This window comes from Rattus norvegicus, chromosome 16, assembly GCF_021556685.1.
Source record: "Rattus norvegicus strain SHRSP/BbbUtx chromosome 16, alternate assembly SHRSP_T2T, whole genome shotgun sequence".
NCBI classification, from domain to species: domain Eukaryota; kingdom Metazoa; phylum Chordata; class Mammalia; order Rodentia; family Muridae; genus Rattus; species Rattus norvegicus.
The window spans coordinates 36,797,038-36,812,883 of record NC_141549.1 but is presented as its reverse complement, the minus strand read 5'-3'; the positions used below and the strand labels follow the sequence as shown (position 1 = coordinate 36,812,883).

The 15,846-nt window shown below is 37.3% G+C and overlaps 1 protein-coding gene; it reads right to left on the bottom strand.

Annotated features, from left to right (window-relative positions):
- Erich1 (glutamate-rich 1) overlaps positions 1–15,846 on the bottom strand; it is a gene marked incomplete at its 5' end in the record, with an annotated part of 52,793,804 nt that overhangs the window by 46,851,480 nt on the left and 5,926,478 nt on the right.

Below are 15,846 nucleotides of genomic sequence, written 5' to 3'. Positions count from 1 at the left end.
AGAGAAGTTGAAACTTGGTCCCATGAAGAAAACCTTGTAGAGGCTGTTGATGAAAATGCAGCTCGGTTATAGCAGAAGATACCATCGTTTTAAAGATGTCAGTAGCAAAGGATGACCACCAGGGATAGAAGGAAAAGTTGCCAAAGCCTGTAAGACAAGCTATATATACTACAGACAGCAGAATCAGAGAAGTAACCCAAACCACTTGGAGGATGCCAAAATATTGTAAGTGAATCTGAGATAATTGAACATTGAGATATTTACACTTTGGGAGTTTGATTATGCATTACCCAGACTGTAATTGTGCCCTGATTCTTCTCTCTTAAAGAAAGAAATCACTTAATCTATTTTTGAAATTACAGGATACCACAACCGAGAGAGTTTGGATTTTTAAGGAGATTTTGGAATTTTACAAAGACTTTGTATTTTAAAAGAGATCAGATTATAAAGTTATTTTTTTTTCTGGAGCTGGGGCTCAAACCCAGGGCCTTGCGCCTGCTAGGCAAGCGCTCTACCGCTGAGCTAAATCGCCAACCCATAAAGTTATTTTTAAAAGACTGGATTTTTAACTTTGAATTTTTAACAATGTGGGGTGTTTAAATTTTGTAACGTTTATATTATATCAATACTCATGTATGATCTGTAAATCAAACAAAAAAGGAAAGGTAATGGCTCTACAATGATGTGTTTTTGTGTCAACTTGACAAGGAATCAATTATATAGGCTGGTTTTATTGAGAAATTTCAATTTATGGCTTCTCAGGGAAGGGATAACATCCATTTTAGGAATATGTGATCCAGTTGGAATGCAGACCACTCAGGATTACAGAACGATCTGGCTGGAATATAGACATGACCAAAGTAATCCATAACAATGAAGGTAAGTTTAGTTCATAGAAAGAAGTCACGTTTGGAAGTGATATTTAATTGTGGGGCAGACAAAATGCTGAATCTAAGAAGAATTTGACAGAATCAGAGATAAGCTACTACCAATGCACACAAGAACTGCACAGGAGAGGCTATTTAAGGGGGGAGGGGTTGAGAGAGAGAGAGAGAGAGAGAGAGAGAGAGAGAGAGAGAGAGATTGAGAAAGGGTTAGTATGAATATATGGAAGTTTTAAGGAGACAGTTTTATAGAGACAGGTGGCAGAGAGAACAAGCTAGACACAGGTGAAAACAAAACAAAGCAGAGAATGAGAAGGAACCAGAAGATCAGAACATAATGCCAAAGTTAGTATGAGGCCAACCAGAGCAATTCATTCAGAAGCCAAGAGAAGTCAGATAGAATCAGTCAGCTTGGAAGATTAGATTGTACAGAAGCTAGAAGTTTCCAGGGCTAGGTCTAGTCACATTTAGCACATAGAAAGAAACTGTAGATTTAGATTTCTCAAAACCTATTTTTTTAGGGTTCTTTGATGCTTCAACCTCCTCTCCAGCCCAACAACCAGAGGTAGGAATAGAATGTTAATAGGAAAAGTATGTTGTGGACCTGTTTAGAAGTAGTCCCTTGGGGCAATTCCACTTTTTGTTGTTAGAATACCAGCAATATAGTTCAATAGCATATATCAAACATGAATCAGTAGTAGCTCTGTGATCCAGTGGAAATAGCAAGTCTCCACTGAATGGGCACAAGTCAGTGAAAGTGGCCAGAATCACCCAGAAAATGGTAAGTTCTTTGACACATTTCTCTCTACAAAATAAAGACCAATAAAAACCAGAGAAGATCATCTAAGCAGTGCATGGCATAGCTATGCAAGATTCTGCTCTTACTGTTTATTGGGTTCCATTTATATTTTTTCTAAGCATCATTCACCCTCTCAGATGCCTTTTTTCAGAAAAACATCACATGTCCTCTCGCAAGACAGCTTCCAGTGAAACAGCATGTGACATGGTAAAGAAACTTGAGATTCCCACTTCAAGAAACACTCTGGGCTCAGTCCAAGCCATGTGTTAGCACAGCTTGGGTATGGCAACTTAATACAAGTTAGACTTTTCTGAAAGGATGAAACCTCAATTGAGAAAAATCCCTCCATAAGATCTGACTGTAAATCATTGTATTAATTAGTAATTGATTTGAAGGGCCCAGATCATAGAATGTGGTGTCATGTGCAAGCTGATGTACCTGTGCTTTATATGAAAACAGGCTGAGAAAAGCAAGAGGAGAAAGCCTATAAGCAGACCCCTCCATGGCCAATGCATCAGCTCCTGTCTCCGTGTTACTGCCATGTATGAATTACTGACCACACTGTTTATGTTGAACAATTGTTATATGGAACTATGTGTGTAATAACCCATTTTCTTCCCAAGTTGTTTTGCTCATGTTGTTTCATTACAACAATAATAATACCAACTAAGACAAACACCATGGCCTTAAAAGTATTAACCTTTTAATTGCAACCTTCGCCATAAAACATCCTAAATTTTTCAACCACCTACTAAAGTAGAGTAAGGGAAGGCATTATGAAGCACAAATGGGAAACTTACCTTCATGCAATTTTTTTCTCTTGAGGTGAAAAGAACTATACATATATAATATATTGTAAAGATCCAAAAGTCTCTGAAGGATCACCCTAAACTCCCATTCTATGCAAATACAAAGAATGTTTATTCTGCAGAAGCATCTAGCATATGGAGGCCAACTATTTCCCAAAATGGTGACGTGAGACAAAGGAGTACATCTTATAAAATTAAATTCTCTAAAAGGATTAGGTAATCTAAAATTTCATTGGTGGGTCCCTAGGGGATCACAGGTGGTCAGTGGTCTGCATTCCTATGTAATGACCATTCAACCATGTGATGAAATAGGGCTGCCCAGCACAGATGGTCAATTCTGAGATAAAATAATTCCTCATTTTTGTGATTATCTCCAGGCTCTTCTTTGGGAACGTGTTTTATGAATCTTGTTGTGGATTTTATGATCTGCTCCTGGAACTGATGTCTTATGGCCTTGTTTCTGGGACTTATGGTCTGTTCCTTATGGCCTTTTTTTTTCAAAATCAGGCCTGGTCTTCAAATGGAGGCAAGTGGGGTTTGTGTTGCCCTTTCAATGTTTGTTTTGTAAGTTAGAATACATGCAAACACCCATGGTATCCTAGCTACTCTTGAAGTAGTAGATATAGCCAAACATTTCCACATTTCTGTGTACTTTTTCTCCACATGATGGGAAAGGCTGAACAGAGCTTCTGCAAATTATTAATGAAGTGGAAAATTCCCAGTCTCCTCTCTCTCTCTCTCTCTCTCTCTCTCTCTCTCTCTCTCTCTCTCTCTCTCTCTCTCTCTGTGTGTGTGTGTGTGTGTGTGTGTGTGTGTGCTTATGTGTGTGTATGGTGTTGGGTGGTATTGATTAAATGTTGTCCATCTTCCTTTTTTTAGATAGCATCTCTCACTTGCCCAGAAGTCACCAAGTATCCTATTCTAGCCAAAAAAAAAACAAAAACAAAAACAAAAACAAAAAACCCTCAGTCTGCTTCCCCAGTGCTGAGATTACAAGTGTGTAGCACCACACTCCTCCTCCCCACTTGTCCTCCTCTACCCTCTCTTTTTTCTTTTCCTCCTCCTCTTCTTTTTCTATGGATTATGAGGATCATGCTTGCAGAACAAACACCTTATGTACTTACCTAATTTCCTATCTCCTAACAGTAGATATGACTACATGGTCATAAATATAATTTGAAGAAAATGACATACTCCTCAGATTGATGACACAGGCTGACTTCATGACAGGTTTCAAATTGGCAGCTCAGGAGATTGGGCCTAAAAACCCAGGCTTCAGGTAACTAGTTAGAAACTTCCCTGACATCAGAAACTACCTCACCACCTGACTTGAAGCAAGGATAATGGGGCAGCAGTTTCCCTGCCAGCTCCCACTTCCCAGTAGTGAAATATTCTTAGACATAGATTAAGAAAAACCTACCTACCCTGGGATTCCTCATCAACAGTATCCAAGCATGACAACCCAGTAATGTCTCTGGAATGCTTAGAGGTAAAGTAAAACAAAGCCCATCTGCCCCAGATTTCACCTAATGTGCTTTAAATCAGCCCTGTAAGCTCACTTGGCTGTCTTTCTATCTCGGTAATGGGAGATCCCAGCATGCCAGACTTCTGCTGAATAAAAATCTCTTTGCATTTATATACTACTTGAGCACAGGATATCATTCTTTGGCAAATAATGGACCCTAGCAATAGAATTTCTTTAAAATTAAATATCATGAACCTTCCCTCTCAATGCTTCAGTGTTAACTGTGTAGGTTTTGTGCTGGCATCCACAATTGCTGGGAGCTCATGAGTGTAATAACCTGTCACATTCAAATGACATTATTTCACAGAAATCTTTTCTAACCTTATATCTTAAAATATTCCTGTCCTTTCTTTGTCAATGTTCTTTGACCCTTGGGCATAGGTGTGTCAGGTTGGAACACAGATGTCTCCATTAAGTCTGAATAATCCAAAGTCACTTTTCTGCACTTTGGTCAATTATGAAGCTCCCCATTAACCATACTGCCCCAGATATAGAAGTTTGTCTGATGTCATTGAGAATTGTACTAATCTATGTGAACAGAGATAATTATTGTTAATAAATATTATGATATAATGTCCTTTTGGCAAAATAATAGGAGTAGAGCCCACTGAGCACCAGAATGTACAATATTTCTTCTGTGAGCTATGTTGACATCAATTTCTTTAAGTTATTGAATTTCTTCAATGTTTATATTCTTGTATTTCATTAATTTGGAAGAATTTTTGCCATTCTTCGCATGGTTTTTATCACTTTTCTTTTCCTCTTTAAAAAATTGAAACACCAAGAACATACACAATATTATATTGTACGCCTCTCTGATCTGCTAATTCTGTTTTATCCTCATAGACTTTTTTTAATCTATTCTTTAGTTTCATTGACCAGCATTCTAACTAAAGTTTCATGGTCATTTCTGCTGCTTGCTTATAACTGCCTTTGATTTATCATATTAATTATTTAATTTTATGTACTATTCCCCTGTTGAAATTCATAGTTTGGTTTATTTTTAGCTTTCTGTCTCTTTATTGACAATTGAATTCAGTTTTTATGCTATTGTGCAGACTTTTTCCAGGTTTCCCTTTAGGGTTTTTAGTATTTTTATGATACATTAAACATATTTGTCTAATATAACTACTATCAGGTCCAAAAATAATCTGTTGCACAGAAAAAGGATCACATGGTGTAAAATGAACACAACTGTAGTTTAGCAAACAGAGTGCTCATTATTCATATATAAGTTTAGTTTTGAACACAACGAAACTAAGGTGACTAAAAAGTAACAATATTCTTAATTGAAGTAATTGCCACCTGTTCTTTGGGAGATTATTCTAAAAAAGCCAGATAGGTGCATATAGCTTCTAGAAAATTCATACAGAAATGAATACCTTTGTCTTAGTTAGGGCTTTACCTCTGTGAACAGAAACCATGAGTAAGGCAACTCTTATAATGATGACATTTAATTGGAACTGGCTTACAAGTTCAAAGGTTCAGTCCACTATCATCAAGACAGGAACATGACAACATGGAGCCATACATGGAGCTGGAGAAGCTGAGAGTTCCACCTCCCGTTCTGAAGGCAGCTAGCTGAAGACTGTTTTCCAGGCAGCTAGGATAAAGTCCACACCCACAGTGACACACTTACTTCAACAAGGCTACACCTTCCAATAATGCCACTCCTTGGCCCAAGCATATATAACCCATCAAAAACTCCATATCTTATTAATAAAGATACATTTCATTTGCTCCGTCATGTGAAATTTTGTTTACTTTATTTCCTTATAAACATGCAATAATACTACATTTCATCTACAAACCATTATTCTCACTACAGTTTATAGTTCTAATGACATTCTTGTCTTTAACATATTTAGCTATCATTATGTATGTGTATTGAATTTATCCTCCAATATACCCTTGAAATTGTAGGAATTGGTATATAGTTATATGCATATAACAAATATCACACAATAACGACCCCACACTACAGCCTGCATGCCTCCCAGGAAGTCTATAAAAACTAAAGACACAGGTAAGAATTTCATGCAAATACCCATGTCATCTGGGACAACCGTTGAGCCAGCTAGCACAGGACATATCTCCCCTATCCCAGCTTGACCATTCTTCCTATTTGCTTCCAACCAGGGACAGATCAGTGGCCAGATACATGCTACACTACAGTCTGTGTGCCTCCCAGAAGGTCAAAAATAACCAGATAAAATACACTGCTTCCGAAGAAATCAGCAGTACCAAGGGGCACAAGAGGACTGCTCTAACAAGAGACAAAAGAGGACCACTCTTACCAGAGACAGCACTGCCTGCCTTCAAGGAAACTGGCCCTAACACTAGTCACAGAGCTCTCTCTGACTCCAAAGATGCTGGCTACAATCAGAGACACCCAGGCCAATTAACATGACAGATAAACAGATGGCCAGAATAAAGCATAAGATCATAAGTGACAGAAGCCAATTCAGCAATGCCAGAACCCACTTCTCCCACCATAGTAAGCCCTATATACCCTAGCACACCTAGAAACGAGATAATGACATAAAATCCCATCTCATGAAAATGGTAGGGGCCTTTAAGGATTATGTAAAAATCTCTCTTAAATGAATACAGGAAAACACAGGCAAATAGGTAGAAACTCTTAAAGAGGAAACAAAAAATCATCCCTTAAAGAAACAGGGAAAAATAAAATTAAGCAAGTGAAGAACTTGAATAAAATGGTCTAAGAACTTAAAATGGAAAGAGAAACAATAAAGAAAACACAATTAGAGGTAAATCTGGAGATAGCAAACTTAGGAATGAGATCAAGAGACACAGAAGCAAGCATCAGCAGCAGAATACAAGAGACAGAGAATTTCAGGTATAGAAGATACCATAGAAAATATCAATAAATTGGTCAAAAAATACTAAGTGTAAAAAGCTCTTAACCCAAAATATCCAGGGAATTCAAGACGAAGTGAAAAGATCAAAACTAAGAATAATAGAAAGAGAAGAGGGTGAGGAATCCCATTTCAAAGGGCTAGAAAAAAACCTTCCACAAAATCGTAGAAGAAAACTTGCCTAACCTAAAGAAAGAGATGGCCATAAATATACAAAACCTACAGAATACCAAATAGATTGGATCAGAAGAGAAAATGCTCTCATCACATAATAATCAAAACAATAAAAGCACAGAACAAAGAGAGAGTATTAAAAGCTATAAGGGGAAATGGTCAAGTAACACATAAAGGAAGACCTATCAATATTATACTAGATTTCTCAACATAGACTCTAAAAGACAGAAGATCCAGGACAGACATCATTCAAACCCTAAGGAAAAAAAAATGCTACCACAGGCTAAAGCAAAACTGCCTCTAGCAAAGCTCTCAATCACCATAGATGGATAAACCAAAATATTCCGTGACAAAACCAAATTTAAACAATACCTTTCTACTAATCAAGCCTTAGAGAGGATACTGGGAAAAAATCTCTAGTACAAGAATGGTAATAGCATCCAAGAAAACATAAAAACTTAAATATTTGACAGCAAATACAAAAGAAAGGAATCATAAACACATAAAGACACCTCCAGTAGCAAAAATAACAGGAATGAATAATCATCTGTCTTTAATATATCTCAACATCAATGAACTCAATTTCCCCAATAAAAAGACACAGGCTAACAGACAGGATATGTAAACAGGGTCCAGCAATTTGCTGTCATACAAGAAACATACCTCAGTGACAAATATAGATATTACCTTAGAGTAAAAGGCTGGAAAAAAGTTTTCCAAGCAAATGTTCCCAAGAAACAAAGTGGGGTTGCCATCCTAATAGCCAATGAAATAGACTTTCAACCAAAAGTTTTCAAATGAGATGAGAAAGTTCACTTCACCAAAGGAAATATCCAACAAAAGGAAGCCTAAATTCTGTACATCTATGCCACAAGTACAAGGACACCCAAATTTATAAAAGAAACTCTACTAAATCTCAAAACAGACATTGAACCTCACCCAGTAATAGTGGGAGTCTTCAGTACCTCATTCTCACCAATAAAAACGTTATTGAAACAGAAACCAATCAGGGACACAGTGAAAGTAACAGAAGATAAACCAAATGGATTTAACAGATATTAGTAGAACATTTCATTTCAAAACAAGAGAATATATGATCTTCTCAGCATCTCATGGAACTTTCTACAGAATTGATCATTTAATTGGACATAAAACAAGTCTCAACAGATACAAGAAGATTGAAATAACACCATGAATTTAGATTACCATGGCATAAGACTAGACTTCGTTAATAACAAAAACAATAGAAACCTCACATACTCATGTCAACTGAATAAGTCTGTGCTCAAAGATAACTCTGTCAGGGAAGAAATGAAGAAATAAATCAAAAACTTTATAAAATTCAATGAAAATCAAGACACATCATATTCAAACTTATGCTACACAATATAAGCAGGGTTAAGAGGAAAATTCGTAGGATAGGTGCCTTCATAAAGATGTTGATAGATCCCATACAAGCAACTTAACAGCACACCTGAAAGTTCTAGGACAGAAAGAAGCAAACACACCCAGGAGGCATAGACAGCAGGAAACAGTCAAAGTCAGGGCTGAAATCAACCAGTTAGAAACAAAAGATCCTCTGGAGTCTAACTTCTTGAGTTCTTTGTATATACTGGACATTAGGCTACTAACAGATGTAGGATTGGTAAAGATCTTTTCCTATCTGTTTGTTGACATTTTGTAGTAATGACAGTGTCCTTTGCCTTAAAGAAGCTTTGCAATTTTATGAACTCCCATTTTGTTGATTCTTGATATTAGATGTTGATGTTCTCTTAAGGAAATTTTCTGCAGTGCCCACATGTTCAAGGCTCTTCTACACTTTTTCTTCTATTATTTTGAGTGTATCTGGTCTTATGTGGAGGTCCTTGACCCATTTGGACTGGAGTTTTGTATAGGGTGATAAGAATCAACTTGAATTCTTCTACATGGTAATCTCCAGTTGAACCAGCACCATTTATTGAAAATGCTATCTTTTTTCCACTGGATGTTTTTTTCTCCTTTGTCAAAGATCAAGCGATCATAGGTATGTAGGTCCATTTCTGGGTCTTCGCATCCATTCCACTCCTCTACCTCCCCATCTCTGTATCAATACCATACAGGTTTTTTTTATCACTATTGTTCTGTGATACAGCTTGATGTCAGAAAGAGACAAACGAAGAATTCTCAACTGAGGAATATTAAATGACTGAGAATCACCTAAAGAAGCGTTCAACACCCTTAGTCATAAGGGAAATGCAAATCCTGAGATTCAATCTCACACCAGTCAGAATGGCTAAGATCAAAATCTCAGGTGACTGGAGATGCTAGCAAGGATATGGAGAAAGAGGAACATTCTTCCATTGTTGGTGGGATTGCAGACTGGTACAACCACTCGGACAATCAGTCTGGAGGTTCCTTAGAAAATTGGGCATAATACTGCCTGAGGACTCAGCTATACCACTTCTGGGCATATACCCAAAAGATGCTACAGCGTATAACACAGTCACATGCTCTACTATGTTCATATCAACCTTATTTATAATAGCCAGAAGCTGTAAAGACCCCAAATGACCCCCAACAGTAGAATGGATGCAGAAAATGTGATACATTTACACAATGGAGTACTACTCAGCTATTAAAAACAGTGACTTCATGAAATTCATAGACAAAAAGAAGGAACTAGAAAAATATCATTCTAGGTGAGGTAACCCAATCACAAAAAAAACACACATGGCATGCACTCGCTGATAAGTGGATATTAGTTCAAAAGCTCAGATTACTCAAGATATAATCCCCAGTCTGAATAAAGCTCAAGAAGAAGGACAACCAAAGTATAGTCGCTTTATTCCATCTTAGAAGGGAGAATGAAAAACACTCATAGAAGGAAATACAGGGACAAAGAATGGAGCAGAAACCGAAGCAAAGGTCACTCAAAGATTGCTCCACATGGGGATCCAACCCATATACAGCTACCAAACCCAGACAATATTGCTGGTGGCAAGAAGTACATGCTGACAGGAACCTGATATAGTTGTCTCCTGAGAGGCTTTGCCATAGCCTGACAAATACAGAGGCAGATGCTAGCAGCCAACCATTGAACTGGGAATGGGATCTCCAATGAAGGAGTTAGAGAAAGAATTGAAGGAGTTGAAGGGGTTTGCAACCTTATGAGAGCAACAATACACACCAACCAGAGCTCCCAGGGACTAAACCAACATTCAAAGAGTACACATGGATAGATCCATGGCTCCACCTTCATATGTAGCAGAGGATGGTCTTGTTGGGCATCAATGGGAGGAGAAGCCCTTGGTCTTCCCAAGGTTGGTCCCCACAGTGTAGGGGAATGTCAGGGTGGGGAGGTGGGGAGGTGTCTGTGTTTGGGTGGGTAAACAGCCTCATAAAGACAGGGGATGGGGGGGGTGGACAGGAAACCAGGAAAAGGGAAAACATTTAGAATGTAAAAAGAGTAAAAAGAAAGAAAGAAAGAAAGAAAGGAAAAGAAAGAAAGAAAGGAAGAAAGAAAGAAAGAAAGAAAGAAAGAAAGAAAGAAAGAAAGAAAGAAAGAAAGATTGATTCAGAGAATCAACAAAACCAAAATCTGGTATTTGAGAAAATCAACAAGATTGATAAATCCCTAGACAAACTAACTAAAGGGCACAGACACAGTACCCAAATTAACAAAATCAGAAATCAAAAGGAGAGAAACTGAGAAAATTAAAAAAAAATCCTAGAACCTACTACAAAAGGCTATATTCTAAAAAGAAAATCTAGATGAAATGGATGATTTTCTACACAGATATCATGTATCAATGTTAAATCAATATAATGTAAACTATCTAAATAATCTTATATTCCCTGAGAAACAGGAATACTTATTAAAATCTTCCTAATAAAAGCCCAAACCCAGGTGGTTTTAGTGAGGAATCTACCAGACCTTCAAAGAATACTAATACTAATACTCCTCAAACTATTCAACAAAATAGAAACAGAAGGAACTTCTCTGAAGACACAGTTACTCTAATATCTAAACTAAACAGAGACTCAAAAGTAAGGGAACTTCAGACCAAACTTGCTTATGAATATTGATACAAAAATACTCAATAAAATTCTAGCAAACCAAATCCAAGAATACATCAAGACTCCATTTACTTCGATCAAGTAGTTTTCTTCCCAGGGATGTAAGGATGGTTTAGTATTTGAAAATCTATCAATATAATATACTATATAAACAAACTCAAAGAAAAAGCCACATGATCTCATAACATGCTGAAATATCCCTTAACAAAATGCAAAACCCCTTCATGTTAAAACTCTTGTAGACATCAAGAATTCATGTCACATACCTAACCATAATAAAAGCAATATATACCAAGTAGTCAACATCAAATTAAATGAAGAGAAACTAGATAGAAGCAATCCCAAGACAAGGAAAGGCTGCCCACTTTCTCACTGTCTATTCAATATAGTACTCAAAGTTCTAGCTAGAGCAACTAGACAGCATAAGGAGATCAAGGGGACACTAGTTGAAAGGTGAAAAGTCAAAATACCAGTATTTGTAGATGATATGATAGATGTTATGATATAAAATTAACTCATACAAATCAGTTACCTTCCTTTATATAAATGATAAACAGGCTAAGAAAGACATTATGGAAACATGAATTGTCACAATAACCACAAATAATATAAAATATCTTGGTTTAACCCTTACTAAGCAAATGAAAGATCTATATGACAATAACTTCAAATTCCTTTAAAAGGAAATTGATGAAGACCTCAGACTATGGAAAGATGCCCCATGCTCATGGATTGGTAAAATTAATGTTGTGAAAATTATCATATTACCAAAAACAATCCACAGACTCAATGCAATCCCCATCAAAATCCCAACACATTTCTTCACAGACATGTAAAGAACAATTCTCCATTTCATATGGAAAAACAAACAAACAAACAAAAAAACCCAAAAAACTCAGGAGAGCCAGCACAAAGCTAAAAAAAAAAAGAACTTTTGAGGGAATCACATCCCTGATTCAAGCTGTAGTACAAAGAGGTCGATCAATGAAAGAGAATTGAAAACCCAGAATTAAACACATACACCTATGGATACATGATCTTTGACAAGGAAGCCAAAAACATTTAGCGGGGGAAAAAAGCATCTTCAATAAATATTCCTGGTCTAACCGATGGTCTGTAGATAGAAGAATTAAAATAGATCCATATTCATTACTTTGCACAAAGATCAAATCCAAGTGAATCAAGGACCTCAACATAAAAACAGATACACTGAGTCCAATAGAAGACAAGTGGGAAAGAGTCTTGGATTCATTGGCACAGGGGAAAATTTCCTGTTTAAAACACCAGTCACTGAGGCTCTGAAATCAACGAACAATAAATGGGTCCTCATGCAACTAAAAAGCTTTTGTAAGACATAAGATCCTGTCCATAGGACAAATCAGTAACCTACAGATTGTGAAAAAAATCTTCACTCATCCTACATCTGATTGAGGTCTAATATCTAAAATTTATAAATAACATAAGAATTTAACCTCCATCATACTAAATAACACAATTAAAATTTGGGTGCAGAGTTAAACTGAGAATTCACAACAGAGGACTCTTGAATGGTGGAGAAGCCCTTAAAGAAATGTTCATAGTTAGTTCTCAGAGAAATGCAAATCAATAGGACCTTAAAGCAATCAGAATGGCTAAGATAAAAAGCACAGTATGACAGCAGATGCTGATAAGGATGTGGAAGAAGAGGAACACTTATTCATTGCTTGCGAGATTGCAAATGGCTACGACTCTGGAAATCATCTGGCAGTTTCTCAGTAAATTGGAAAGAGTTCTATCTGAAGACCAAGCTATACCACTTCTGGGCATATACCCAAAAGATGCCCTACAATACCACAAGGACACATGCTCCACCATGTTCATAGCAGCCTTATTTATAATAGCCAGAAGTTGGAATGATGTCCCTCAAACAAAATATGAATACAGAAATTGTGGCTCATTTACACAATAGAATAATATTCAGCTATTTTAAAAAAGGACATCATGAATTTTGCACGCAAATGGGTGAAATTAGAAAATGTAATCCTGGGTGAGGTAACTCAGACCCAAAAGCACACGCATGTTACATACTCACAAATAAATGAATATTAGCCAAAAAATACAGAAAACCCAGGATACAATCCTGAAAACTCAAGAAGGTTAACAAGCTGAAGGGGCCAAATGATGATGCTTCAATCTCACTTGGGATGGGGAAAGAAATGATTATGGGAGACGGAGGGGGTGACCTCGATGGCAGAGTAGAGGGAGAGGGGAAAGGAGAAACATGATCAGGTCTGGGTGGACCCTCTGGAAAGTAATAAAGACCAGGGAATTGAGAGATTCTCATCTCAGGACACAGTTGGGGTGACATTAGTTAAAATGCTCAAACATCGGGGAGAGGGAACCGAAAAGTTCATTCGCAGTCGATAGACAGGGCCTCAATTGGAGGGTCTGGGTTAACAACGCACACTGAAAATTTCTGATCCAGAATTGTTTTATCTAAAAAAAAATGCAGGGACAAAAATGGCAAAGAGACTCGGGGAAGGGCTGTCCAATGACTAGCCCAATTTGGTATCAATCTCATGGGGAGTGGGGGGTGGGGCACCAAGATCTGACACTATTACTGATTTTATGATATGCTTACAGACAGGAACCTGACATGGCTATCCTTTGAGAGGTTCTACAAGCAGCTGACTGAGACAGATGCAGACACTTGCACCCAATCTTTGGACTTAAGTCGGGAACCCCTATGGTTGAGTTGGGGAAAGGACTGAAGAAACTGAAGGATAGAGTGACCCCATGGAAAGGCCAGCAGTCTCAGATAGCTCAGACATTAGGGAACTTCCAGAGACTGACACACCCACCAGGAACATACAAGGACTTTTGCAAGGCCCCTGGCACATATATAGTAGAGGTTGGCCTGATCAGATCTCAGTGGGAGAAGATGTGCTTAATCCTTGAGAGACTTGAGACCCCAGGGAAAGGGGAGACCTGGTGGAAGGGGGAAGAACTCTCTCAGAGGCAAGGCGGGTTGGAGGGGATGAGGAACTCTCAGGGAGCTAGGGGAAAGGCAATAACTGGAATGTAAATAAATAAAATAATTTTAAAAATATATCCTCACATATGACTGAAATGGAAAATTTACCACTAGCCATCATCTTCCTACAAATGGTTCCAAATATAAAGATGCTATCCCAAGTCAATTTTTGAGTAATTGTGAGCACTGCTCTAATACTCTAATGCCACTGTTTAATAAATGTTATGCATGACAACCAGAACTCCCTATGAATAAGCAGTTTTTTCAAATGAGCATTTTATTTCTGGTTTACAAAGTTCAACCAATACATACTGATGAAGATATACAAGTTCCTCACTTCTCATCAAGCCTGACTAACAAGAAAGGAAAACCCAATAAGAATAGAGTTCGTTTTCACAATTAAACCAAGATTTCACTTGGCTGGATCTTCAGTATTTTAATTTTAGTTTGGCAGATGCGAATTAAATCACCAAACCACCATCCCAATTAAGAATATAATTTTGCAGATATAAAACTCATGTCTCCATGTATGTTTGACAGTAAATAAAATAAGAAAATGAAAGGTTATTTTTTTTGTTTTTTTTTTGTTTTTGTTTTTGTTTTTGTTTTTTTGTTTTGTTTTGTTTTTTTTTTTTTTTTTTTGAGCAGGGGACCGAACCCAGGGACTTGCGCTTGCAGACAAGTGCTTTAGCACTGAGCTAAATCCCCAACCCTAGAAAATGGAAGTTTTAATCATTAAACAATCAAAACATTTTTCTTTATTATTCTGTTGTAGTAAATTAAAAACTTGAACACTGAGGAGGATAACGTCATCATCCATTATACTATATGTCCACTTAGAGAACATGCTGAATCATGTTTGCCATTATTTCAACATATACTTTTAAATATTTAAATGTTATTTAATTGTTCTTTGAAATGTTATACATGTCCACAATCTGTTTGTATCACATCTGCTCCACAATATTCCCTGCAACACTGGACAAGACTCACCAACCTGCCTCTTTCCTAATGTCATATTCTCTGTTTTTATTATTATTACCATCCTTTTGAGCCCAATTACTACTCAACGTATGTGTATGTTAACTGTGGGAAGAGTAACTCACTAACAGCCAGATTCCAGGAAGCAATGACTCTCCTTATTCAGTAGTCATTAATTGCCAACAGCCTCTCCTCTTCTGGGGGTGGAGCCAAGACGCCCCCATCCCCCTGTATCAGGCAGGAGTTTTCATTAGCTTGAATTTGTGTACATCTTATGGAGATAACCATGGCAACTGAATCAGCTCCTTATCAGCCACATAACCTTTTAAAGCAAAAAAAATATTACACACAGGAAACAGCATACTCCTCTCCTTTCTCTGACTTAGCCTTCTCTATCACAGTGTTCTCTGAGCATTGGATATGGGTGCAGTTAGTGCTTTACCCATTTCTGTATCCACCATACTTTAAGGCATTTATTCTGACTGACTTGATCTAATCACTACTATGATGATTACATTATCAGAAAACCTAAGTATGATACTCAGCCTTTTCAGGACACTAAGCTATTTTGAGATTCCCTTCACTGCTTTTTAAAGGGAAAGAATTAGAGCATCTAGTACATTAAATCTATGTAGTAGCATCTTTCTTCTTCTTCATTGTTGGGGACCAAATCCTAATATCAACTCTTGGACTATCACTGAGAGACACCTCTAGCCCTTGAAGTTT